The sequence below is a fragment of the Bombus terrestris genome, chromosome 15 (assembly GCF_910591885.1).
Source record: "Bombus terrestris chromosome 15, iyBomTerr1.2, whole genome shotgun sequence".
Taxonomy (NCBI): domain Eukaryota; kingdom Metazoa; phylum Arthropoda; class Insecta; order Hymenoptera; family Apidae; genus Bombus; species Bombus terrestris.
The window spans coordinates 7,723,820-7,750,954 of record NC_063283.1 but is presented as its reverse complement, the minus strand read 5'-3'; the positions used below and the strand labels follow the sequence as shown (position 1 = coordinate 7,750,954).

General features: G+C 38.7%; 1 protein-coding gene across 5 annotated transcripts in view; it reads right to left on the bottom strand.

Moving 5' to 3' along the window:
* LOC100647246 (origin recognition complex subunit 2) overlaps positions 1–27,135 on the bottom strand; it is a 113,106-nt gene that overhangs the window by 39,750 nt on the left and 46,221 nt on the right. For all 5 annotated transcript variants that reach the window (XM_048412419.1, XM_048412423.1, XM_048412420.1 and 2 more), the window contains one exon: positions 8,032–8,093. The gene's annotated coding sequence lies outside the window, so the exon portion shown is untranslated. The remainder of the gene's footprint in view (positions 1–8,031; positions 8,094–27,135) is intronic.

Sequence of the window (27,135 nt, the reverse complement as noted above, 5' to 3'; positions counted from 1 at the left end):
AAGCAAAAATTACTGTAATTATTATTCGACGATACTGACTGATGCTCGGTTTATTAAACTTACGTAATATTACGTAAAATCATCTTTTTACGTAACACAAACATACAGATGCACGACGTATGGATCCAGATTGAATCGATTAACGTATCCTTCTCAGCGATACAAATATTTATTCGCTGTATCCAACTGAAATCGATTTACCAAGTTTGGCCACCTTCCCAATTTCCGACAATTCACGATAAAGCGTATCAACGTTTCAAGTCGATCTTTCTGCAGTCTCCGCCGCTATCAAATATATTTCCACGTCAATAAGTATCCTCGCCACGTCTTCACTCAGTCAATTCGACCTTCGACAGATCGATCGACGTTCCTCCTACGCTTACGTTTTAACGTTTATTCGAAATGAAATTCGTTTAACTCTATCATTCGCGCTTTTGCCCGGTAAATATATATGTAAATATGTAATATTGCCCAGTGTATATAGTATACGTTCACAGGTGATGTTTAATGGATGCAGCCCTAGGACATAATTCCGATTGAGAAATACGAACCGTGAACTGCGGGTCAAACGTTATCGCTCGCGCGAATGAGCAGTTCGGAACCGCTCCTAGGAATCCGTGGAACGGTTGATTAATTAACGGTGCTCGGGTCGGCTAGCCGTGTCAATTATCCGGACTCGTGCGTGCCAATAGCTCGGATTCGTGCAGATGGACTTACAGAATCGAGGCCGCTGTTCTAAGATTTTTTTGTTTATCACGTTGCTCGTAATCGAACGAAAGATCGAGCTAGAGAAAACTATCTGTGCCAAATATAACCCCGATCCTTCGTTCGAATCCTAACTTAGAACGCAGCGAACAGCTGATGATATATGCATGCAAAACCTGACCTTTTATATTTCTGGAAATATTTCTCTATAGAATCTATTTATTGCGGTGAATATCGACGACAATCGAGAACGTTTTTCCTCTTGTTGCTAACGTAATCTTGGATAACCGTAGGAGATTTCGAGAAATGACGGATATACGCGCGAACAAAACAAAACAGCTGCGTATCGTTATTTTTAACAATAACCTGGCACTTGCTTAAATTATTCCAGCGCTACTTCACCATCACTTTGTGTGAAATAACGAACACGACGCAGACGCGTGCTTCGTAGAACTTTGCACTTTTAAAAGAGACCCGGTCGGAGCAGCGATCCCATCGTGGAATGCAAATCTCGCGAAATGGAACCCGTGCTATGGCAGAATTAATAAGCAACGGAGGGCAGGCGGGCAAAAGGAAACTAAGTTTTACGATTATTCCTCGTCGCTGTGAGAATCGCGAGCGTAACGAGCTTCTATCGACTACCTTTATAAAACGGTGATATAGTCTTGCCTCGCCACAGTACTGTTACATCGAATACTTTGCATTTTTTCCCCGACTTCACGCCGTCTTAATGAGCGCACGTTACGCTTAATCGAACTTCTGATCGTGTTTCTGATACGTGGTTTCATTCAGCGAATAATTTTTCGGTTTCCATTCACTCGATTTTTTATAATAATTTATTAAGACGTTAAGTTGGAATATTAAATCGTAATCTTGTTGCAATTACGGAATTTGTCAAATTTGCCTATCTTTCATAAAATGAATCGTCCATCGACAATTTTAATTACCCAGCAGAAAAATATATTAGTTATCCGGCGAGAATCTTACATATCGAATACACGTGAACAAATTGCTTAATGATAAGTTCAAGCAACGTCTGGCTTCCAAATTCGATTCATAAGGTCTGTTTCATAACACGATACGTCTTCGTATTCATTGTTATTTAACCTTTCCACATGTTTGAATTGTAATCGCTTTGACACGATACTCTAATACGCGTAGCTTCAAGAAAATAGGAAAGAAGATAAGAAATTCAACGATCTTTGTAATCTTGACATCTTTGAATCGCTATTGTACTAAGATATCGAGAAAGTAAAAAATTCATAATGTAAATGTGACTACTTTCGTAAACAGCCAAAGCGAATTTTCCAGCTGCTATCGTATTAAAATATCCGAAACGCGTATCCAAAACGACGTGAACGCGAAGATTGACGAGAGAGGATTTTCAAAAATGTCAGGATATTCTAATTGTGCATGGACCAAGGCGATGTCCTTCTCGATTTTCACTTGCTTTTTCTCACGGCATCAGTCACGGGTCCGTGAGCCGTTAATTGCTTTTACTGGTGCTTCCACTAGGTTCTCTTCGATTTTGCCAATCGAACTCGATGGTGCGCGTCTCTATATGCCGGCAGGAAAATTTTCTGGAAACTTTGGAGACTACGAAGGCCAAAGTTTTCGCGGAGCATCCGGACACTTGTGACGGGAATCGATACGGTAGCCTTGAACGAGAATTTGGAAATCGGCCATTATGATTGGAGAGTCATTGCCAGTGTCTTTGATTTGTCCTTAACCCCGTTCCACGAACGACAGAAATTCTACGCTAAATTCGGATAAGATTCCGATTAAACCGGGGAATAGTCGATTTTGGCAATATGGCGTTTTCTTTGTAACTGATCGTCGCTTATGTTCCTCATAATTGATGGGTCGTCATCCACACTAAAGGGAGTAGATCCCCCAAGGGGCAACGGTATTCCCTTTGAAACACAGCAAAGTTTGACGGCTGAACTTGATCGGAATTAAAACGCGCAGGGAAAAATACTGATTATCCACGGGACAATGAGGAAACTTTTTTTATTCTTGATTCTTCTGAAATTAAACTTTTACCAACTGATTTGTAAGATTTTTCTGATTAAAACGGGATCAGACACGATATAATTTAAATCGTACTTACATTTTAAATCACATTCCAGTCGAGAGAAAATAAGTTAATGTGACTAAATAAGAAACTATGGTGCAAAATATATCGTGTTTGGTCTTGTCTTAGTTAGAAAAACCTACAATCGTATATTGGTAAAAGCTTTATTCGATAAAGATAGAAAATTAAAAGATTCCGATGTTGCGTTAACATCGTCTAGGCGATATGTTTCTTTTCATCAAGCCGACTCTTGGAGTCTTTCTCTCTTCCACTCGCAATATCCTTTTCTATGTTCGGCAAAATGCCGAGTCGTATCTATTACATAGAATCGAGGCCTGTACGCGATAACGTGATTACCAAGGAGTCACGATTTTCCATCAATTACGGAAAAAATACCGTGTTATTTTGATTTCAAGAAAACTGATGAAATTTAATCTGCGTTAATTCGAGGCATTTAAACGCCTTTGAAATTTATTTGGCTGGTTTAAGGCTAAGTTCGCTCGATAGTAGATTTCAATTACTCAATCCAATCTTACCTTTACATTTCCTCGGTTGAATTCCACTTGTCCCGCTCTCTAAACAACTTCCTTAAACAGAGACACTTTCCAGTGCACAGGGAAACCTCGAACCTCTAATCAATTTCTTTCAATCTCAAGATCTATCAACAATAATTATCCTTGCAATTGTAAGCAAACAAGAATAACTAAAACTTGGAGAGAATTCAGAGAGGCATCTGCTCGAGGCCTGCGTCGAATTCTTCAAACCGACATACGTTCATTACCATATTTTTCCAAATGTCCCACGGATTTTTGTACAGAATACGTGGTTAAACGCACGAACAAACGAACAAAAAAAGAAAAAGAAAAAAAGAAATTGGAAGCTCAAGAATGACCAAGCAGTCGACACGCGAAGGTTTCTTGGGTAATTTTCGCTGAGGTTCCGTTTTACGGCGCGCAGCCTTCGGTGGCGACGAGCCTTGGGACACTTTCATGTCGAGCCTACGATCGATTCCATTGATTATCGACACTGAGGTTAAGGTTGGCCTGTCGTTTCAACGGGGTGGCACCGTGGAAAAAAAAAGTTGGTGCTCGCCATCGATTTTCCGCTCGATTCTCGACCTGATCGCGCGATACCACACGTCCACCGTTTTCAATTTCTCGAATTATCGAGCAAACCCGTTTTCCGACTGACGAAGTGGAAAAATATGAAAGGATTCATTGGTTGTGTTTTCAGCAAACGAAAGCAATGCTTTTTCTTAAGCAAAACTCTCTAGGAAAATTGACGTAGTATATCACAAACAATTCTCTGCGGCTAAACCTACCACAAGCCGAATCGATCAACTTCACTTTCTATCAATTTTTTAGTCTCATTACGCAAGTGGATTATTGTTTAGTTCCCAAAGAAAAGGATTGTGTTCACAATGGGATTATCGAATTTTTTGGATAATTGAATGACTCGCATTAAAGTTATGTTCTACATGAAAAGTCATAATTCTTAAATCGTACGGTGATTAATTTATATTCTATAAGGATCTGTAACGTGTATTTGTACATTTTAAAAATTGTACAATACGTCTTATCGTATGTGTTTATAAACTTTCTCACATAATTCTGATTGCCTTAGCGTTGTACGACTCGGTACAACTGAAATATCCATCATAGCGTCGTTATTACAGGAAAATTACGGACTGAAATCGTGATCGAAAATGTAATCGTTTCATGATGAATGATTAAGAAATTAATCATGGCCATTGGTTGCAACGACTTTTGATACTTTTCTTACTCGTTAATCATTGATTACTGGTTATCGAATAATCGATAATTACGATCGTTAACCTGATTTTATATTAATATAATATATAATAATTTTTAATCATTAAGCGGATTACGTTTTTCCCAATTCACGGGAACGTTACAGTATACTAGCTTGTATCTCACAGTCGAATGAATATGCACAATATTTACCGGACTAACCGATGTTCGGAAAACCGATATTCGGATAATATAGGTTGCGCTGTAGTAACTTCCAAGGTAAATAAAATAATTCCCAAGGTAAACTGAAGGAAAAGAATCTACGACTCTGAAATTTATTTTAACCACGTTCAATAAAGATCGACGAAGAAAGCGCGCGATATCCCTTGTGAGCGTAGAGATTACTAACGGAGCAGAAAATACGGAAAACTCGGTGACCTGTGCGTAACGCGTTAACTTGCACAATTTCGATGGTAGAAAAAAAAAATAGGACACCCAGAAGAAACAAGGTCCCAGGTTTTTCACGAAAACAAACGAAATCGGGTAGCAACTTTCTACGATTATTCACGCCACTGAATCATAACCGGCTCGTTAGAATGGAAGGAAAACCGTCTGACCATTAGGAATACGTATTAACCTTTTCGCGGTTCGTATTGGTAAACGTAGTGGTAAACAGAAAATAAAGAAACAGAGATACGAAAGTAGAACATGTAAGTATGTACATACACAATTAAAACACAATGGGGGAATGTATGAATACACATGAATAATAAATAATCTCTCGTTTTAATTACTCAAGGATTATCTCGTATTTAGTTTCACTGTGACAATAATTTTAATCTGTCGACGAGTTTCGGCTGAACTAAGGGACTCAGAATAACACGAGCTACGTAATTAATTTACTTGCTGACTCAAACATTTAAAATTGCAATGCTCAATTTTATACTATTATATTATTGTTCTGTTCACTCTAATAGAACAATACTAAGGTCTTTACAATAATCGATAATTACGCAACACTAAATATATAAAATCTCTAAACTGTCATACTTGCTAGAATCTTTAGAACAAACGTCTCCTTAGTTTTATTTAAAGATTTATGTTCATAGAACTATGAATTTGTATGAAGTAGCTACAAAGTAACTGCAGGCCTCTCTTTAGCTTTTATTTAATCAATTATGAATCTGCATAAAGATCCGCGATCTAGTAACGATCTACTTCCATAAATTTGTTCTAATTGCAAGCCGCCACTGGAACATCGTGTATCGCATAATATATTTATATTCTCTATGAAGCAAAAAGGATGGTCCCGATTGTGGTGGTCGAGCAGGAAATCACGGAGGTCACACGGGGTTATGTCTCCCGTGGGCTTGGCATAGAATCGAGGAACAGAGTGAGAGTTGGTGTACGCGAAGGATGTCCTCGAACGCTCGTTTTATGCGTCCTAGACGACCTCACCGTCAAAAATAACCATTTCGATGGTCGCGTCTACGTATACCCACGCCTTTTCTCGCCCATTGTGCGCTTTCCCGTTCAGTATCGCCGCATGCTTGCGCAATCCCGGAAGCGGCGCTGCCTTTCGTTTCTCCCGTGAAACCAATAATCCGAACGTTCTTGACCAATGTTCTCTGCGAATTTGTTCCGTATGAATCAGTATATTCGCCAGAAGAACATAGCCTGTGATTCGTAAGAAATAAGGAAGGATCTAGACCCGTTAGATTCGAAACTACTAAAACTTTCGAAATGCGTAATACGTCTACGAGACAAAGAAGTGGAAACTTCGACGAATGCAAAGAATTAATTAACGTTGGCAAATGACAGCGATTTCACGATAAAAATTCATCAGAAAGCACATATTTTTTATGAAATGCCCGTTGAAGTTTCTAGGCTGACTCGTCCACAGAGAAACGTGTTTTTAATTCGATTTATAGTTAAGTTAATAGTATACTTTGGATAATCGAGAACTTTTGTATGGGATAATAAGCGGTGCCTGGGAAGGGCTGCAAGAGTTCTGCCGAGTTTGAATAGATTAAGCCGGAAGTGTACGGCTATGGGTCTAGGGAAGGAGAGTATAGGAGTACTGCAAGTGACAAGTTCGCTAACTAAATCGCTCTCCTCTACAGCGTGACTGTAAAGGATTGTATACGAGAACAGCTCGGTTTTAAACACGAAATTCAATTAGAATAAAAATCACCATTAACGTCACACGTTGTCGCGTACAAAAGAGCTTTGCGGCAAAATTCGTTAGGAAATGTTTTTAGCAAGGCTACAGAGAAGAGTGAAATAGAAACGACACACAGGCGATGTTCGCGTAATAAATGCATTAGGATCGTCGATATTAGCGACGATATCTTTATGTAACCGAGGACGAGTGATGTCACTTTCGCATATTCACAATGGCTACGCGATGCCACGGATGCGAATTGCCGGTTGCTGCTTCTTCGTCCTCGTTAGTAAAATATTATCGATTACCGTAGACCCCATAAAGAAAGGGTTAAACATTCCCGAAGACTAACTAGGAATTATCTAGCCGCGTCAATTTTCCTCGAAGATGCTTTCGCACTAGGAGACGATGCAGAAAAGTGAAAGCAATTTCTTCCTCGAGAAATTAACAAGATCGAGCGACTGTACAGAGTTTAAGCAGCTTTCCTAGCGACTCAAATTGCCATGAATATACAGATCGACGTCTTACAAAGATGTTTTACAAAGATCTTACGAAACTCGATGTACGATTTTATGCTTCTACTAATTTATTACATTTATTATTATCTGTACAATTTATTTGTTCATTGTAAAATTTGTATTAGGAAGAAAATCGAAGTGGAAGGTAGATAACGAGCATGGTCGTATAAAAGAGGTGCATGCGTGTGGATATTTTTAAGCAATAGCGTACGTTCGATTTAAGAATCGTATTCGGTGAAGACACCGCCAAATCAACATGCATTGGCGAGGAATTTATAGAATTCCGGTACGAGCTAGCGCGAAGGCCAGGAGAGACTGTTAAAGATCAAACTGAGGTGAGCGTAAACAGGAAAACAGGTTTCGCGGATCACTTTGGCGCGGTCTCGTTTACTAATTATCGCGTTATTACAAATGGCGTGATGTAGCGAACGATTCGTGTGTATACGAGCTGATTCCAAAGCAAACTACTGGCTGAAGATGCGCTCGATACGCACGCCGAGTCGTGATGTAACTCGAGATAGAACCAACACACAACTTCCTTTTTGTGAGAAACAAATCCGCGTTTCAAGAGCCTGTTCTTTACATAAAAGGATTCTCACTGTTAATACATCGCGATTTTGTTTCTTCTTGTTATCGAAAATACGTTAGGTATATCTGTATTACATAATGATTTTTCATTCATTTCTGTTTCACAAGATTACGATAGATCATTCTGTTATGTTTGAAAAAGTATCGAAATGAATGATACTGAAGAAAGAAGGACGATAACAGAGAGCATACAATGGTAGTCGTAGAAGAATGTATTGACGTGCTACTTACTCGTCGACATAGCTCGTTTTGTTCAGGCAGCGAGGCCTGAGCACGGCTCAAATAAAGGACATCTGAAACCAAAAAATGAAAGGAAGATTGGTACAAGGCAAACATAAAGAAACAGAAAATCGTTGACATTGTATGTTCGATTCTTTCGCAATTTCTTCTTAAAAATATTCATTTGGAGGAGATTTCGATTGACTTTTTGGTGCTCTGTACCTTAAAATCGATCTTTCTAATATGTCTCGAAAATTTATTCAAGTATCGTTTGTTAGCGTATAAAATATCGCGTGTAAAATATATTATTATCCTAAATTAACGTGTTATATCATTTTGTATGTGAATTATATTTACAACGAAATTATTCGACAAAGAAAATTAATTGAAATCAGCAATTCTACGTTTCTCTCGCCACAGTCTGAACACTGTTTGCTCTATTTTATATTATTCGATCGAAAGGAGCGCGGAGGTATCGAGCACGCGATCATTTCGCCGCTAGACAGCCAAGATGGAAAGAAGACCAGCTTTCAGCTAACTACTTTCGATTGTCAATCGTCGTCGGTGGCCACGTTGTCGAGGTGAAAATCGGCGCTAGAAGCTAAAGGCAGAAACTTTCAAATCTCCATTCCACCCGGGCACTCGCCACTTTTCACTGGTTACTTTTCACTCGGCCGCGGCATGATTCACTTTCCACCGGTGGGCGTTCCGCCGCGAAAAAGCCGTAAGAACCGCGTGGAAAGGGGCGAAACAGATCATGAAAGTCCGCCGTAACTCTGGCCCGCATCAATGTTTTTCCGTTCTGTCTCCTATACGGAGTACGCAGGTATTCACGTTGCAAATAAATACGAGTTGGTCTTTCTTTGCAGTCGAGTAAATCCGGATCATGGCATTAATGCCTTTTTATAACGAGTTCTGCTTTTAACGTTACGACTAGCAAGTAAACGGTTTTCGATTTATTTGTGCCATTCTTAAGCGTGAAATGTCTTCCGATAAAATTAATTTTAACTTTTATCGAAATAGAAAGCTATCTTATAAATACGTATATATCTGTTTATTTTCGTTGCGCCACTTTAATTAGTTCTATTTATCCCTGTACGTAGTATATTTAGGAACTGTATCGCTACTTCGTTATCCTATTCTTTACTTCTATAAAACTTCGCAGACTGAGATTGGAGGGATAAATACGTTTTGTATTCCAATTTTACTTTGAAAATCCTCCGGATCAAAATTTCGTGCAATAAATCTCTCACTCTGTATATTCAATTCCAGTTTAAAAATACGTGGGGTCGAAATGGTAGGTCGACTCTCTCACACACACAAAGAGAAAGCTTCCTTTATATTTCAATTGTCCATAACTGCATAAATATCCGCGGTCCATTCGTTGCTTCGATTCTTTCTTCACTGCCATGGTGCCATTTTAAACAGACAGTCCAAGGATGAGTCCACACCCAGCCTTACATTCTATACGCCAGACCAAACAATGCATTCCAGTTCCGAGGCTTGGAAAGCCTTCGTGTGTATTCATTTCATTTTTTGATAGCCGTTATCGACCTCATAGAGCACGGTCGAGGGCAAAGGGTGAAGGCAACGAGGGAAAGGAGGCACAGATGGAATGGTAGAGTAGCCACAAGAGGGTTCTGAAACAGGATAGAAAGAGAGAGAAAGACCTGAATACTGTGTGTGTGGTACCGGATGAGGAGAAGGTCTAGAAGAGGAGGGAGGGGGGCGTTCGGGGGGACGATTTGGACAGCGACGTCCCTGAGCCACTTGCCACAGTAGGTCAGCTCTCTTCACCTCACTTTGCCTCGTTTTTTTTTTTTTTTTCTTTTCGAGCCATCGTTTCACACACAACTCGAGGAGGATCTTCGGTCGTCGCTCGACCGACGACACCTTTCATTTCCATTCTTTCTTTCCGCCCCCAAGTTTCACTTGGTTCACCTTTTGCCCCCTCTTTGTCGGTATGTTTTCGTTTTAATTTAAGCAGCTACACTGTCGGCTGTAAGTACCAGTTTCGATACATTCACAGATTCTACTCTATTGGTATTCCACTCTAATGGTATTTTGCGTTATAAGGTACATAGGATACGAATGAATTTTTGGATCTACGATAAGATAATTGAAAAAATACAAAGAGTGTAAAGCATTCGATTTACGTTAACGCCACGAAACGTTCGAATACTTGTGATCAGCAGTGTATGTTTACATCTTCGTACATCCGATAAAGACGCCATTTTTATGGAAATAAAATAGTACAAAATCTGATTGAAATTTTTCAGCGTTTCCCACACGAAGGCGACTACGAACTTGTTTTCGTATCGTCGCTTTATATGTTTGGAAGCGAATATGTTATTATGCAAAGTCTTATGAGCAATCGATCAACTACTCTTTTCGTTTTCATTCATATACGATGGATGTGGAAGTTCTCAAAAGATAATCTATTTTTCAGAGATTCGTGCGTCGTAACGTGATGATATAAGGCACCGTGAATTTTATCATAAATTCTAAAGAAGAGCGTTTATGACATAATGTCCCTTCGTCAATTTTTTAATTTATAACGTTCATCGGTGAAAGACATCTTAAAAATATCTGCTGATATTTAACGCAAACTCGATACTTTTCACTGCCCTTATTTTTTAATTATTTTGTATCGTTTCTATTGCACGAGGACCAGAGCATATTCGAGGAATTTAAAAAATAGAAGGAAGAAAAATAAAATTGTTTCAATAGCCGATTAAAGTGTATCAGTTCCCGATATCGAAAAATTCTCCGAGATATTGAGTTCCAGTGGAAATATCGGTGATATTTTTCATTGAGAAATTATTATCAGGATCCGTTGGTGGAAAGCAAGCCTGCATAGCCTCGTATGCGACAACGCCTGACTATCGTTCCACGTATTTGCATGTAATGTTCTTACATACCCTAGGTAGAAACAGCTACGCGTCTTAATCGAGCCAACTCCGTAGAAAACGTCAGCACGTGTACAGGGCACTGAATACGGACAAAGGCTGTTGAACGTACTTGCTTGCTTACTTTAACGACTGGTGTGTCGCACGTGGGACGCCAGCCTTCGGGGATAACATCCGTTTACTACGAATATAGAAAATATACTTCCTGCACTCGCGCTTTCATAATTTATTACAAAACCACATCGTTCTTCATTGGCCGTCAAAGTATTTCACTTTCGGCCTACCAATTTAATCTATTTGTGGGATACAAACTTTTACGATTTATGCAACTAAAAATTAACAAAGACAATATTTCGGTATAATTCGTTTTCGGTTTTCGCAGGATATGAATACGTATATATATATATGATACGATATATTTGTAATATAAATCAAACGACACGTAAAAAGAATACAAGCATTTTTCCATTTCTTGAAATAGCATTGGTTTTTCCCTGGGAAAGTAATAAGACTAGAGAACAATAACATTTCTGGACACGTTGAAATTATTAAGCGCTACGTTCCTATTACAGGGTAATCGAAATTCTGTCCGTGTAACACATGTTCCGACGGAGCGAGCTGACTGCTCGATTATACCGGCTAATTCGATTACTTCGACGAGCTCGAACACACTCGATCTACCCGAGAACTACATTTTATTAACCTTACACCACGCTAACAATTGTACCAGATAAAATAAAGAGAGAAAAAGAAAGGGAAAGGAAAAGGAAAATATCAAATTTTTCTTATCAAATTAAATTACACTGATCAGCTATCGTAATTGGAATTCTATCTAATAATTGTTAAGTATCGAAAATTTCGAATTATTCAAGCAACTCCAACTGATCGTGGATCTTCAACAAGGAGAAAGAGAAAAATAGAAAGGAAATAACAACTTAAACGTGCGTCGACGTGTGTCAGTGACGCTTGTTAGTTATGTTAACATCGTCCATAAATCGATCAGAACCGTAGGTGTTACCGAACATACGAGAAAACCAGCCGTCAGGCTATTGGAGCAGAACCACAACGAGATTCCTGCTCTATCCGCGTATTAAAGCGTCGCCGTTCTTGCATGGACGAAACTGCACGGCTCGTGATCGTTTCCAGGTTGTGGAACCGGTACGCTCTACTCCTGAAATTCTTCCACGCGAATCGGCCGGCCCTTTAAATCTCCGTTCCACTTGGAATTTCTGTTCGAGCTCTTACTGGAACCGAGCGTACGTGATAAAGAATCGAATTTTGTAAAGTAAAGGATATTCTATATCCGTGTATGTGTGCGTGATTTCATTTCCTATTTCTATTGAATATTTGTTCGCCTGTAAATATAGAACTTGGATGCGAATCCGATACGAGTCCCCTGTCTACATGTTCTAAATTTTACGAATCGATATCGTTGTCCTCGACGTCCCTGTAGCCGTCCTCCGTTTCTAGAGAAGACAGACTCGAAGTATACGAGAACGAACGATTAACATTCAACAATTTCATCCAAACAGATGAAAGATACTTCCGTGAAAACACAAATATTGTACAATTGCAATCTACGATCGGAACGCTCCTTCTGCTTACGACCGATAAATTCATTTTCTCAAATTTACAATTTTTTTTCTCCGACTCTATCTGTTTAATTTCGAGTAAAAACGTTAAAATTGTCTAAGATATAACTATAACTCAGATATAACTATCATCCTTGCAAAAGGTTGATTATAAAATAATTACGTTATATTTTGATTTTTCTAGAACTTTTTCTGCTACTCAATGTCCTTTGAAGCAGATCAGCGTCTTTTAAAAATTAGGTAACAGCAACAGATTGATCGATACATTCGAGTTAAACTTATATAAAACACATTGCGAAGAATTGGAAAGAAATTCAACTATACCTAGGTTTTTGATATCGATCGACATGTTACACGTGACAGATGGAAAATACTTAATTCAACGTGTCAGTCTTTGTCGTAGTAGGTACGGAGGAGGTGGAAGGTTTAAATTTCCAAGAGAAGCTCAATTAAACTCGAACTTTCGCAAACTGCTATATCTCAGCGTAATCGAATGGTTCGATATCGCCGTCCTCGACATCTTGGTGGTTGTCCCTTTCCCAGACGTTTATTAGTCCGCGAACGGAGAACTTATCGTTAACCTCGATCCTCCTGAGCCACGATGTTAATACCCACTCCCACTTGTCTAACTGTACTACTAGGTCGACCAGGTGGCATCCAGACACTCGATCGATTAGAAAGATATCAATCCGAGAACAATCGCCTCCATGCATCTCGATTTTCTCTGAGAAAATTGTTTACAGATGAAGTAGATAAGTACAAAGAAGACGAAGCTCGTCTTTCTTCGATACTTTGAAACTTTCTTTAAAAATTTGCGAATTATTATAGCCGTTAGCGAGAGTAGTGATTCTTGCTAGTTCTTTAACCAGTTAGTAACTAGGGTTATCAGAGCAATAAAAATGACTTCTAATTTATTATACAAATTCTAGGGAAATTTAGTAGCTAGAGAATTGCATTTTTAGTCATTTGAATGAATTTTTGTAAAATACAAGGATAAAACCTGGCTTATCTTTCTTACATGTCTTTTCATACATTTTTTATCTTGATGGAAGAGTCTTGGTACTATACTTTGATCCACTGATCTAATATCAATAATGGACGAAATTTGGTTCGACTGATCTGTTTAGGGATTGGCGAATATTAAAATTAAAAGGACGTGGTGCAAACAACTATCCGCACTAATAAGCCCTATATAATTATAAATTTGTCGTCCGGTTCGCGGTTGGAGATCGCTATATACGGGCAGGTTGTCGCTCAAGAATTCTCAAGGGACGTATATAACATCGATCTTATCGTTGTTACGCCAAAATTGGCCTTCGTTAACATTATCAAGTTAAGAGAGGCCGGCCAAACTGGTTTCTCATAAATCTTCCCGATTACAGGCTCGTATGCGCTTCGATTAAATTAACATTCAACTTCGCGCGAGTCATCGACGAACGATAATCTTTGGCGCCAAAATGAACGATCCGACCAATCATCGTCACTCGATTATCATATTTCTGACATCATATTTCTCTTTTCTGATACTGTATGTGTGTTTTACGTTTGTTTATCGAAGAGGGCTTCGCGCTGTATACTTTCTTCGTTAGATTGAGGCCAATCTTCGCTCGTTAGATCGAGGCCAATCTTTAACTGCGTGACCGAGCTCGATGTGTCTTGATGATGGTTAACCCTTTGATTACGAACAGCGTCTATAGGCCCTCCATGAAAGTTATCACTGTGTACTAATAGCGGTGTTTAGCGCGGGGTGTTAATTTATTTAGCAACACGTCGGATGTAGGATGATGTAGCGTAGAAGGATTTAATGCATAGTGAAGTAGAATGGGATTAGGTGACGTAGGACAGCGTATAGGGAGACGTCACGCGAATAGACGATGGTTAATAGTACGCAAAGTGGCATAAGATAATGTGGAGTAAGACAATTTAGCGTAATAGGTAGCTATTATACAACGAAGAATAGTAAAATGCGATGTATTGTAGTGCAGCGAAGCATACGGCAACGTAAGATAATGCAACCTACCGTAGTGTAACGCACTATCATACGACTTAGTGTAATACAATGTCGTGCAACGTAACGTAGTGCAATGCAACGTATCGTAGCGTAACATTGTGTGGTATGTAATTAATAGAGTAACCTAGTCCACCAAATGTTGCTACATAGCATAATGAAACGTAGCATAGTGTACCATGCTGTACTATACAGTACGAGCATAGTAAAATATAGTTCAATGCGACATAGTATAATGTAACATAGCATAACGTAAGTTTTTTTAAACTTTCATTTTATATCGATAATTATGATGTTTACGTAATTTTATAAACGCGCTTCTCGGTGTAGTAAATTAGATTCGACTTGTCGATTACGTAATTTCTGTCGTAATTTCGCAATGGTGTAATCTAAAGTTTAATTCCAGGTCGAATATATGCTTTAATATCGTGCTCTTGCAAAAGACTGCCAACTTTTTTAGCGAGAGAGTTAATCATCGGTACGCATGACGTGTATACGAACGAAGTTCTGATGAACTTTTTGCATCCTCGAGTTTCACCCTCGATGGCGATCAAGTTCCACATGAGATACATTCAACAAGAGAATACGTATCGATACACAAATTCTTATGTTACACGAGGTAAAGAGAAATCCCTCATTAACCTCAAACCTAATTTAACTCGAATCATTTTCAAAATATTTCACAGAAATGTTCGTTTCGAAAGTTCTCCGAATTCCTCTTCAAATGAAACTTCCATATCAACTATCTCTGATAACAATCTATTAATTTAAACGTAAACTTTTGCAATATAGAAATTCATTTTCTAGAGAAATTGTTCGCTAATATAGACACCGAACGTTTATACAAATTCATATTTTTATTAATACAACCAAAGAAATAAATTTGTTTCACTGGTTAGATATCGCAACGATTACTTTACTTTCGATATTTTGTATATTCTTACGCATTGTGTCCGTTCTCTACATTCTTGTACATTGAAATTTTCACTCGTCAGAATGAAGTAATAAAATTATTAGAATAATACTAAGTAATAATAAGTAATTAAAATAATGAAACAAACGTCATGCTCTATTAACGACATAGCAAATATATAGGTAACCAAGGTAACAAAGCTTGTCGAAAGGCAAGTCGTCCATCGAACGACTCGATGAAATCCACGAAGAATGCGTCACTCGAAACGATATTACCAACCCATCGGGTTAATTGAACCATAACAAATTTCTCGAGGAAAGCCAAGGCTCTCACTTTCTCATGTTTTTGCTTGGCGACCGTGTAACAGGAGAATCGAATCGACCGGTACAGTTTCGAGCGAAGAAGAGAAGCATGGGATCCTGGGGACACGTTCATCCCTGGTCCCGCATTTCGGATCCTGTGACGATCCGCCTTTGTGGGTGGTAGATGGAATAAGAACGAGGGAAGAACCCCTCGTTCTTCGTCGACCTCCGCTTCGTTCTCCTCGTTCAGACCTAACCATTGTACATACGATATACTATTATACACTACGGTTCAAAAGTATCTGGATATTTGGTTATTTTTCACAGGATGCAATTTAGTGTAATTACGGACAAGAGAATTTACGATGATTTTCATTGCTTATGATTAACGCTAGGATTATTTGTCGACGATTGAACGTACAAAACTTGCACCGGATGGTAGCTGTATGAGAAGATAACACAAAAGGGACAGACTTTTGTTCGTGTTTTTGAACAATAACGAAAAATTGTCGTCAGAATAAACCGATTTAAATCTGTAAAGTTGCTAGAGAGAATTGTAAAATGAATTAATAAGCAATCTGGGTATTCCGACAATTTCAATGTTACCTAAAGCAAAATTTACGCTGTATTCGCGTATTGATAGAGTATACAAAATATTATCGCGTGCTAAAATTTATCTTCGAAAGGTAACCTCGAAGCAAGTAATAGTTGAAGCTCGTTAAACTGATAATTTATATCGTTCAGATAATCAGATAATGTCAAATAACTAAAATTTAATATTGATTGCGTAAACAGACAGTAAATGATTAATTCCTTCTTTATTTATACAATTCGGTAAAACTAACAATCTCTTACTATACAAATCGACCGATGTACGGATTACTTGTGAGGGGTATTGTACGTATGGATCCGGTTTTAGTCGTGGCACAAGGATGCTGATCGAAGAAGAGGGTGACAAATGTGTCCTGAAACCATCTGGGATTTCATTGTTGCCAATCTATCGACGACTCATTTTCCTCGACACTTTTCGAGGAAAAGTGGAACGGCTCTAGAGGTAAAGTGAAACCGACTTTCCAGTATTCTTCTGCGCGGCAGTTTTCTTCTTTGGGTGGGAACTTTCGAATGGAAACGAATTCGGTTGTTTGGACAAAGTGTGGATACGTGTATTATACACGAGTCGTTGTAATTTGTTTGAATCGTAAATTGAATCGTATATAAAATCGTTGCAAGTATCGAATATTTCATGAATTGTGAAAAGAAAATTTCACTTTTATCGATTATTAATATTCACGTGTATTAACACGTGTATTATTTTGAAAGAACACAACACACGATACCACCCTATATTTATCTTTTGTTACGTGCCTACCGGCTTGATCAGGGTTATTTTATAACCATAATGATTCTTATTATTTAACTAGGAGACATAATAGTCGACTAATGAATATAAATATAAATCTAGCGAATACATATACGTATATAAATGTTGCGCAAGTTTTGACTTCGTCCTTGCCAAAACGGTATCTTACGTTCCCTCGCGAGATTAATTAATTTTCATGCCAGGTGACGAATCAAGTTTGATTTATTTCTATACTGAAACTGTATCGATTACATTTAGAAAGTTGATTTGAACAGACATGAAACGTGTCGAACCATTAAAACAGAAATGAAACGTAATTTAAGGTGTTAAATTATAGTTGTACACGCTACTAACAGAACAGATGTAAATCTTTTGGTATCTGACAATTTCGAACAGTCTACGGGAGCCCTATTCATTCACAGTCAATCGATGGTTTATATAATCATTCCATTACTCATAACCGACTATTACGTACAACCTATTGAAGGCTATCTACGAAACGCTACAATGATCGTAACTACCTAGACAAAATTATATAACTTGCAATACGAACGATAGAATGACGAAACGAAAACTAAGAACACAAGCTTGCATCTTTTCGTCTAAAGAAGAATTCTTTACAGAAGGACTTTGAAAATTCTATTTCTTTCTTCGGTTAGAGTCCCGATTAGAATTTCTATTAGAGTCATAATTTTTGAAGATTTCTACACGCCAAAGGATTTATCAGATCTTTTTTTAAAAGCCACTATGTTTCACAGAACAGATAGACATTATTCTGTGCGAACGAATATCGCAACCTAGAAATAATACATAATATATCACGTATTTTGCATATTATGCACATACCTATCGTGAAATAAATGTCACGTATTTCTTCTATATTTAACATCCATAAACATCAGAAGCTCGGCAATAAAATTACCGACTGCAAAATACTTAAACTTATTCAAAAAATTCGCCTCTCGCAAAATGACGATGAAACGCGTCAAATGAAAATCTTTCAAACTATCGTTCCGTCCTTTCCGTGATCCCTCCGATTTTCCTTTGATTATCGCTTGGGAACACTGATTGACTTTCTTTCTCTCTCACATGTGAGAATGAATGAATGAATCAGAGTGGTTCCCAACCGCCCTTGGAGATCTAGTAAAATGAGGCGAGGGCGAGGGCAAAGACTGGAGGGTTCGATGTCGTTGGCAAAAGGGCAGCCAAAAGAATCGAGACGTACCTATCTCGGAGGGGCCAGAGAACAGCTCAGGCTGCGAGGGTTCGCGTGCTCTGGTCAATGGATCCCTACTATAACGGTGTGCACTACCCTTCGACGATTCTTATTTCGTCCTCATTGTCCCCGACAGCATATGCCAGCCCTTTATTCCAGCTCCACGGCTTCTCTCGTAGGACAAACAAGTCTGCGCATTATCGACCTTCCACAGACCAGAATATCTATTACGTGAAGACGCGTACATCGGAGCTTTATCCAAAATGCTCGAATCGTTTTGTGTCAGTAAAATCTTCTACGTTTCTTTTACAATACGGATGGTTAGAATAGGTATTGTGAGAAATAGGTAAACAGACGAAAAATTGAATGGCGGGAAATTCTTGGTGAACTTTTCGTTCCTTTTAGATCTTGAGGGGTTTTAAGATTTTTAACGCGTTTCGTTCGTTCGTTTCGAAATTTTACTTTACATTATAGATTCTCACTGGCGAAATAGAGCAAATATCGTAACTTTTTATTAGGTTAAACGGCACACGTATTTTTGACCGCACTTTTGTGATTTGTAATATCTCAGTGCCGAGGGATTTTCATATCTTTCTACGCGAAGCAATTTCGTTGAATATCTCCTGGATCGTTATGTGTTCTTTTCGTGCTACTTTTGCTCTCCTAATTTACCTCTAGAGATCAGAGCAGATGGATATCTTTTGATCAAACATCAAAACAAGAAGAAAGAGAAAAATCCTGCGAAGAAATAATATCGTTGGCGAGGGAAGTTTGATAACAGTGATCGAAGGAAACAATATCCAAGGAATCTGTGCTAAAAGTTCGTTAGACGCGACTCGTTCTCTCGCTGGTAGGCTCGTCGAGTGGGTAGCGAGCTGAGCGGCCAGGCTTTCCAACGATATTTCTGGTGGTAACTATGCCAGGGACTGCCGGGTAAGTAGTCGCTATAATACGGCTTGAATCGAGTAAAAGTACATGGGTAACCTCGTGAGCGGGTTCACCATGTCGCTTTCACTCCCCGTGCCGCAATATTATCCGTCCGTTCGAGGACCAGCCTCCTCGCGCGGGCAATCCTAGATGCCGAGAACCATTACGCCGCTGGTGATCGTCGTCCGACGATTCGATGACGATTCAAAGAACGTAAATCACTAGGCCAGCTGGTGAGGACCTGATGATATTTGCGGAACACGAATCATTTATAGAGACGAGAGTGATGGCTCGCGTCGCTTTAGCGTGATTTCTTGAGATTCGATCATGAGCTTCGACAAAAGGTCGTGGTTGAGAGGATCGTAGAATGCAACGAGAAACGTGGAAATAGGATTTTACCATGGCGCGTGTTCTCGTTTCCTTTCTATTTTAATTCTTTTTATTTTATTCGCTTGTTCTTGCTTGACGACTTTTTACTTCCATCGCAGACCCGTTTAATTAAATCTACTACTTGTGTAAGAAGAGTTTCAGATGAGCGTAGAAAGCTTCGGGAAACTGTTTAGTAAATTTTAATCCCGCGATAATAAACTTTAGAGTTTACTATCGCGAAAGAAGTTTATCACGTGTCCAATTGAATTTTCAATTTTGCTAATAAGAAAAGATAGATACGAAATATAGCCGTATTAGCTTGCCGCGACATTTCGAAATTTCAAATAACGAGAGCTTCAAAGCACTCGTATTCCATCGGCAGCGTACAACGTCAAAGGTACGAGCATTAAGCTGGTTCGATGCTCCTTCATTCTTCTCTATTTTCGAATATTCGGCTCCTAAGCGTCTTTCTCAAAAGAACACACGCTGTGATGTCCCGACAGCAATAGCACGGGACTAACCTTCTTTTTATTCTCTCTACATCGTATCGATGATCCAGATTGGTCGCCATCTTCGCGAGCCCATCAATCTGCCCGTAGACATATTAGAGATATTTCCGTAGATATTTCGTCTATTCGAACTTTTCCTTACATGGTCGAAAACCTTTTTACTCGAATTGTAAAATGTCAAGCAATAAAAATGTATTTATTCTTACATTTCATTTTTACCACTCCTCGTATATTTGCGTTACAGGTGCAAAAGTTTCCAAAGATAAAACAATAAGTATCTATCGATTCTTCTTCTCGTTCCTCGCGATTTTCTCATTTTATTCGCTCATTCGTCGCTAAAAAAAGAATTCAAGCTTCCACGCGATCGCCTTCACTGTGGATTGTTAAAGAAGAGGAGTGAAAAGGATAATGAAAAGGTGGGAGATTCAGAGAGGAAGGGAAGAGAAAGACAGAAGAGATTGGTGGTGCAAAAACCGGCGGAGGCAGAGAAATAGATAGTCGAGACAGTCCATTAAGCAGCGAGTGCAATCCTGGACGAACAATCGAAATCCATGCTAATCGTCGAGTGTAGTAAAATGTAGCCAGACGTGGTTGAAATAGACGCGAGAGCGAGAAAGTTGCGAGCCTAGGAGATCGCCTTTGTCTGTCGCCATTATCGCATTAAACGGAGGACCTTTCTCAAGGACCATCGCCGAGATTATTCCTGGAAACCGATTATTTGAATCTTTTTAGTTATGCAAGGGAATAGAACCTACCGTTTTTTCAGATCGCTGAATCACACCGATTGTTTGCTACGTGACAGTAACTCTTGGAATTTTTGTCACATATAGCGAGAAACATAACTGAATTAATAATACGTTTTCTATAAATCATTTTATATATACATTAACGTCAAAACTAAGTATGTATATATATATAAGAAATAAAGATTCAATATTGATTAATTTCGTATATTTGCAACTAACCCACATAATTTTATAATTTGGTAACAAGAAATATAGAAAAATTCTATTTCATCGATAAATCTTTATGCCTGCAACAAATACATCGCAATATTCCAAATCACCCCTTACCATACATTTCTTAAACGACTATAAATGTCAGAAAAATTACGGATAAAACGTACACGTTGTGACATTTCTAACCTACGAATAACTTACGAATTTTCCTTGATCCGAGCTGGATAATTTTACCATTCCGAATCAGCCAGCGTGAATGATCTATCGGTTACAGAACGGCCAAGGGAGATAAGGAAAGACAGAAAGAAGGAGAGACGAAGCGAGACAGAAGATCGATAAAATAATAATCCTGAAAGTGCAACAATTCGGAAAATATCCATTTGTATAATTTATAAACGTACTATATGAATATATGTATAGAGTGCTTAAAGTATAGGGGAAACTAAAATACGTATAGCAATTCTACTTAAGATTAAGCAATCTCAAGGGGTCACACAACATTTCCTTCGCAATTCTTTTCAGTCAATTTACCTTGGTATATAAAAGGAATTCGCTCGATATTTCATGCACATAGATCCTACAATTTACTGAAATTCGAAGAAATCGAAGTATTTATAGTATCGTGATTAGGATACCTACCGTCTTTGATTTGTGTGGTAGACTTTAGCAGAGTGTCTACACATATATTAGTCTAGTTATATTTTGCACACTTTCAAAAAAATAACACGCATACAAATTATCTGATTTACGTTTCTCAATAATGCTGCGTTTACGAAACTTTGATGTGTTGCTTCACTGTTTGATTCTTAATGGATGGAAACGTTAAACGAATCGCTGAAGGTGGCTAGAGATAATTTTTCGAGAAAAATAGGGGGAAAAATCGAGCGAAATGGCCTCGATTGTTTTGTGAAAGGGAAATAGGGAAAAAATCGAGGCCGCTGGAAAAACAAACCGTTACTTTGTTGTTAAAGGCCCAAGCAATGCATTATGTCATCGCTGACTTCAATTACATATTCGCACGAGCGAAACTGCACGCTCGTTTTCGAAACGTTCACTCGTTAAATATTGTTGTTGAATCAACAAGCTCGGTTAACAAAGAATTATTGTGCATCTGGTAACAAGCTACAGCCCGTTGCAAAAGTACGGCTCGTTCTATACCTTGTGCTTTGAATGTTGCGCAATTTTTTAACGAAAAATGAAGAACCGCGTTACGACATGTAGCTGTGAGATCTGCTACTTGTCGAATAAGATTGTAGAAAAGTTTTATTTCTTGCTTACGATTGTTCATATTAATCAAACATAAGAATATTGGGTGTCTGACGATTTATGGACGACTATGATATTTGTAAACTTGTAAGGATTATACAAATAAATCGTACTAACGTTACCTGTCAGAGTATCGACACAATTGAAATTATTGCTTGCATATTTGCCTAGATATGAAGGAATCCAGTTGCCTCGCTATACCTTGCTCAAGTGTAACAGTTTGTTTGTCTACCGAATCAGAGTGTAAAAGTCTACTTGAGATATCTCAATTTCTATTTCTCTACATTTTAACATCATTTGATATTTGATATAGAGATTAAAAGAGAGAGAGAAAGGGGGGGAGACAAAATCATAAGAAACATTCTGAAGAAGTAAGTTTGTAGTCGTGTTACGTTTGATTTTCTACAAATTATTACCTGTGCTGTAAAAAATATACCAGAGTTTCTCTCTGGAGAAAAGTGAAAGTTAAACTGGATTAACGACTACGATTAGCCAGCATCTATTTTTTAAACATGCGTACAGCGTTTAATATTAAAAGAAAATACTGTCAACATTCGTTCGAATATCAGAGATAATCTAAAAATTTATCAAAGTCAAAATATTCGTAAAAACGCAGGGAATATCCCAATTATTCGACTTAAATAAGAAAACACTCGAAACATCGATACCATACGCGGGAATATAAAAACGTCGAAAGTAATTCACACGAACGTGTGAAATATTAAAAATATTCGCAACCAGAAATATCCCTGACGTTCACTCTAAATCCCGACATGAAGTTTTAAATGATGTTTCTAGGTCGATCTAATAACGTTTCAAGGTGCAACATCGTTGAAAGGATCCCTTATAAAGATTCTCGGCGTGAAGCTAACGCGTACCAGCAGCACCCGACAGTCTGGGATCACCAATTGCTATGAATTCATAAGCTTCTCCCTCACCTCGTGAGATCAGAGAATATATAGAAGCTGTAGTACGTACACATCGATACAGGAAAAAGATAAATGTGCCACATTTGCATATAATTTATCGTCGCAGTTCATTTTCATTGTAATGTATTTTATTGTTTCTTAATGACAATCTTACGAAGTGTTGACATTCCGTTAACTCATTACGGTTTAAAAGAACCTTGAAATAAAAAAGAGAAAAAGAGTAAAGACAGAAGAACGTACTATTTGTCTGATGGATTAATTTGTAATTATGTATATGACACGAGGAATAACAACTACGATTGGCAGATTTCGTAATTGATCCTTGAAACATCGAGAAGTTTAATGTTTTACGCTTTGTACATATGTAATTCGTATCACTTAATACATGCACCGTGCACGCTTCATTAATCTACAGCTCATTATTGTCGCTTCCAAATACGTGTCATGGTATCTTTTTTGAAAAGTGAAAGTCCTTTTAATTCGTAACTCACGATATCATAGAGTACGACACGAAAATTATATATTATCTTTGATGCGAACACTCGAAAGGTTCAAGGAACACGAAACCTATATAATTTATCATTTGGTTGCGCGATATTAAATTTCAAAAATATAATAATTCAACTAAAGAAAACTTCGGATAATTTAAATAATGCATATTTTATTCGTTCTATAAATATATGCGAAAGGTATTCAGTGTTTGTTCAAGCTGTATACCGTTTGAGTAAAACGAAACGAGTATGCTCATCAGAAGCAGTTAACAGGTTAATAGAAAGCAGACGACTTTCCTCTGGCGCATACCAAAGTACATAATAACGAAAGCATAACAGAAAAACGACGAATCTCTCAAACTTTCCAGCATTGTCTGGAATATAGCGTAGCCAGGCAATGATAGGGAACGCTTGGGTCTGCTTTAAAGGGACGTTTTTGTGGACGGCTACTGCAACCTTAGTGGAAAACAGGTACCACGTCTGCTTCATTGTGTGTAATACGCTTTAAACGAGCCATTTTACTACGGGAACATTTTTACTGCTTTGTCGTACCGGTGTATACCACTGTAGGTAAGATAAAGCATCCTTCTTCTTCTTTTATATCAACTTGAATGCTAACAGTTTCTGGGAACTTTTTTCCCAGACGATATCTTATCAGTTCTTTTCCACTGGTAATCTCCTATATCTACGATCTAATTATTCGTAGAATTTATGGAACTAAATGATACGAATTGTAAAATTGACTATGATACTGATCTACGGAAGACTCCGATATTATTAGTTTGAAATAACTCACGTAACGTTAAAGGGTTCGATTGCTGAAACGTTTCTTCGACTTTCCCTCGTGTTCGACTGCAACAATATTCATCGTTGCTCGCTGCGATCCGGCACGATTTCCTCCGTCACGCGACAAAGTATACGCTATACACAGTCAGAGACGTCGGTATTAAAAAAACGACGTCGAGTTCGTTTCGAGAACGGAACGAACGAGAGAAAGGAGATTTGCGTTTCAGATTTCTGCAAAATTCGTCCCAGATACGAGCGGTCGGTACGATGCGCGTTTGCACTCTGTCTGAACCGTTTCCCTTGTTTTCCCGCGTGTTCAGAAAATAGAAGGAGTTTCATGAGGATTATTCCAGGAAGACCGATGCATCGAAGATGCACTGAAGATACAGAAATTCGCAATACCTGTACATTTTGCGTCTCTAGTTTAAGTCCGTTTTAACTGAACGATATTATCCATAAAAATTTAATACGGATAACATCATCAATGGTACAATAGCATCTTTACAGTGATACTCGAAATGTGCTCGTCGATTCTCACGAGTCGCTCTTAAAAGCAACCGCTCGTAACTAAAATAACGGTGGAAAGTAACGCAATCTCACGTGGAGCACGCCTCCTTAACAACGATTGCCCATGACGCGATCCGGCTGAATCGAGTTTGTCTATGTGATGATGAAGCGACTGCAGAATCTCGACCGACGATATCGAGAGGCACTTCCACCATGCCCTACTTCTATGACATCACAAACGTGCCTCCTCTTGTCCCTGATTCACGATCGAATTCCGTTAAAACCGCGAGGCAGATGATGCATATCGTCGAATTAATTCCAAGACTTATCGGCGAGACGTACGTCCCGAGCCGAATGAGAAACTTTCGCTTGGTTCGTGAACCAACGAACGAGACGAGACGTTGTTCGTGTGAGAAAAATATCTCCCGAGAAAATTGCTCGTTAGCGGAGAAACGTGTCGCGCGAACGAGGCTGCGCGGCGTGGGCAGCTTCTAGAATAATAAGTTTGGGTAAACATGTTCTGCAGATGGAGAACGGTATTCTCTTCGGGAGAATACCACCAGAGGTGGAATTGCAGTGCTCGAAGATGGAGTCTGAAAGTCGAATGACTAGAGCGGGAAGGTTGAGAGCGGGCGCTGAGAAATTGGAAAATGGTAATTTAAGTTTTAAATATGCGTAACTTAGATTCTTGCAATCTTTTGTAACTATACGCATGATAATTCCATCTTACTGGAACTAACTTTTTACTCGGCCGTGAGATCAGATATTTTATTTTTTAATTTGATCGTTTATCAAATTTCATAGATCCGTCACCTATCTCTAGGAAACTTACATTTGTGAATTCAAGCACGAATGGACTTATCATGTCCTTTGTGCACGCTCCTCGACTAGATATCGTTAGTGAGAAATAGTGAGAATTAGATAGTCAGTGAGAATTCAGAATTGACTAGTGACAATTGAAATTTGGTATCTCGATAATTGGCAGATGTCAATGGGCGCAGCTGGGAAATGCAATTTGCTAGCGAAGATCTCCGATGGGATTCGCGGAAAGCGACTCAGAGAGATGTCGGCCCCGTGGTCGGAATCATTTAGAACGACTGACACTTGGCTGGTAAAAAATCTCGGCCGACCTTGACCCGTGCGCGATACATCGAAATACCTAGAAGCGAGCGTCACAAAATTGGGTTGCCTACTCTCAACTCTCGACCTTTTTTTGCAACCCAGCTTCTCCTCCCCTCAGGCCCGGCAGCTGCCTCTCTTTCTCTCATTTTCTCGAGGAGGTGCAATGCAGGGGCTCGTAAGGAGAACGGGAAGCAAAGCGGAGCATCGTGTTTATGTAGGTAGGTAGGTTGCACGAGCCGAAGCCTCCGTGAAAAACATCTCTTGACAAAGTTGTTCGACGGTGCATCGATGCACGTGTGCTCGCGTTTCGTCCTAAGCCTCATCAATATCACCCTAGTGACAACCTTATTTCTGTTTGATCCTTTGGAAACATCACGGAGATATTTCAGGAAAATTGAAAAATAATAAGTCAAATCTTTGTAGATCACCCTTTGTAGCTAAAGTGAGCGATGACGTAATGAGAGGTGAGAATTGTTCGAATTCATTTTTTAATTTCTTTGGAACGGATTTTTATTAATGGTAAAGCAAACGTATTTTCTGCAAAATATGTTAAGAAAAAAACTGTTGAAGATAATTAAAAGATAACTAGAACGAAAAATCTTGCTGTAGCAGGATGCACAAACTACGAACTATCTATCAGATCGCTTATATTTCTAACGCTCTCGGCTATTCAAAATATTCGAACATTAAATTCGATGAAAACTATAAAACTCTCTATCCTCCGTCCGATTAATTTCCAAGTCTTGTGTCATTCGAAATACTCGAGCACCGAACTTAAAGCTTAAAATGCCAATGAAACCGATCTTGGATACTAATCTATCCATGTTGATCATAGTAGTTTATGCGCAATTTGAAACAAAATAAAAAGAAAAATCTACGTAGCTTCTTAATCGCGTTTCTCTCGAAGCGTAACTCCCCACTTAACGCGACGTCGTCATCACGAGGACCGTC